Below are 2,588 nucleotides of genomic sequence, written 5' to 3' on the forward strand. Positions count from 1 at the left end.
GTAACTACAACCTTAACCTAAGGCTATTGAATTCTTCCCTTTAAAATGTAAACTAAAGCTCTCTGTTTTATCTGCGGCAAAGCCAACTTTACCTAAACCTATAGGTTTTCCTATCTACATATTAGAACCTAATTGAATGTATAACTGCTGGCTGTTCTAGCCACGTACTGATATGTTGCTTAAGTGTAGCCACACCTTTGTGTGGTCATACCATCTTGTGTAACCCAAATCATTGATCATATCATCTTGTGTGACTCACGCGCTTCATAGCAGGGCACGTGAAACCCCGTTACACTTTCCCCCAGCAAGATTATGAACACCTACAAGTTACATTCAACCGTCGCCTTGAACTAGGATCGCGTGTCTAAGACACCACATCATCACCACAACCTTCGTCGCGAATTCTCTGCTCGATGAACCCTATGTCGAGGCCCAAATTTCGGAACCAATGGACATTAGCGCGGTGAATACGGAAGACACCCAGTCTCGCAGGCCCCGAGAACGCCCGCGGGCAAAGCCTTTCTTCGCCTTCTGCACGCGGTGCAACTCCGAACAGTACGTCCGAGGCTTCAAAGCAGCACTCGGGAACCGAATAAAAGCGCACCGCGCCCGCCATGTGCGATGGGTACCGAGTCGGATACTTCTTTCCCAGGATAGGAAGAAAAAAAGGGTGAGGTGCCCCAGCGGCGCGACGTTAGCCCTGCTCAAACCTTGCGGACACCGTTTCCGTTACCCGAACTCTCGACTTCCGGGGGAAGTGGTATCATTACCAATCACCACAATGAGGTACAGGCGGCTGAATGCTGCCCGCAGGGCGACTCTCATGCGCGCGCATCCACGGTCGGTTCTTGACCCTCGCGGCTTCCACTCGGTGGGTCCGGCAACGGAAGAGAAGGACGCGACCACTCTATCGCTGGACGTCTACGTGATCGGCCCCAGGCCACTGCACAAGCTGAGCTTGACATATGAAAAGCTCTCCGAGCTCGCTTCTTGGTTCCTCGGTGGATACGTACCGCACTCGACTTCGTGCTCAAAGAGGAGATGCTCCTGTACCCGCGACGCGGACGATTCCTGTGGTGCTCACCCTGGCGAAGCCGCTGCAGATGACGACGAGCTCTTTGAGCGATGGGCATCGGAATACCTCTCTCGCTGCACAACTCACACTCGAGCCGCAGGAAAGGTGGACTCAAGTTTGGAACGCCATCTTCGATTTGAGTTTGCCAAACTCAAGGCGTGTCGCCGACTTCCTTCGGATGGTCGCCCTCCAACGTATGGATTGATCCCTCACGCTTTCGCGAGCACTGTGGTCTCTCACACGGATGACTCTGCGACCGTAGCAGCTCAGGGCCATAGCTTGAGCTCAGCACATGGTCCTCCGGCTTCCCTGGCTATAGCCGAGGAGTGCGGAGCGTACGACGACGGGGATGTCATGATTACTCTAATCATAAGCGTCTACGACGTCTGGGCAGTCGTGCCGAAGTGGCACTTCAAACTCCCACAAAGTCTCGAAGTCGGGGCTGCTCCGCCACTTTACAAGATACTGGCTTGACCCTGGCGAAGACGACGACCCACAGGACGTTACACGTCATAGTGGACACCATTATTCTCGTCGAGAAGAGTCGGCACCGGGCGGCGACGACAGGGTCGATTACCGTACGGTGACTCGCGATGCTCTTCGAGCGTTGGAGGATAAGGTCCGTCGTCATCGGCACTCTGCCGCGATCGCTCCGAGGTCGCCTACCGCTGTGCGGAAGACCTTGAGAGCCTGGAGCACTTTGTGCACCGACTGCCTCGTGTTGAGGATTATCGTACTCTGTCGGAGCGGCTCCTAGCTGTCGGGCAAGCGAATACGTCACTTCGTGCGACGGTGGAGCGCCTCGTGCCGATGAAAACGAAAATTGTTGCACTCCATGCTCAGAACCAGTTGCTGTTTCAACTTCTGGGTGGCCGAGCGCAGTGGGCACCGCCCCGGTGCCAACGCTTCCACGCTCACTTGCGCCGGACCCCAGTACGGCTTCAGCAAGCCAACATAAAACGCCGGGTGGGTTCGCATTCTTCTCGGAAATGTGTGCGTATACGCAAAGCCTCGCTTTGCCACGACCTTGAAAGGTCATAAACTGTGTACGGAGCTTCGTCTCAAAGACAGCAGAAAATGCATCTGTAGTAAGGTTTTTAGCATTCAATAAAACCAGGTCTTCGACCTCGATGCTTTTAACATTATTTCTTCCTCTTCCGTCTGCATATTCCTTCTACTTGTTTTGTCTTTCAGCCATCGCATCGCAAAAGTTTCGTGAGACACTCAATTTGATAGACAGGAAGTCATGGACTTCTTTACGCACGGTGAGGGGGCTGACATCAGCTAGCCGTTTGGTTATTCTCCCCCACCAAGCCCTGTGCCATGAAATGGCGGCATCAGCGGGACGCGCGGATGAACAAGCCCGCTTACGTAGAACGGCGTATAGCCGGTAGATGAATGCACTGCATTGATCAGAGCAAACTCTACGATTGGCAACATAGCGCTCCATCGCAGCGGCGTCTCAGCGCAGACGCTGCGAAGAACGTCTTTGATGACGCGATTCACCCTTTCG

Source organism: Plasmopara halstedii, assembly GCF_900000015.1.
Source record: "Plasmopara halstedii genome assembly, contig: Scaffold_110, whole genome shotgun sequence".
Classification (NCBI taxonomy): Eukaryota; Oomycota; class Peronosporomycetes; order Peronosporales; family Peronosporaceae; genus Plasmopara; species Plasmopara halstedii.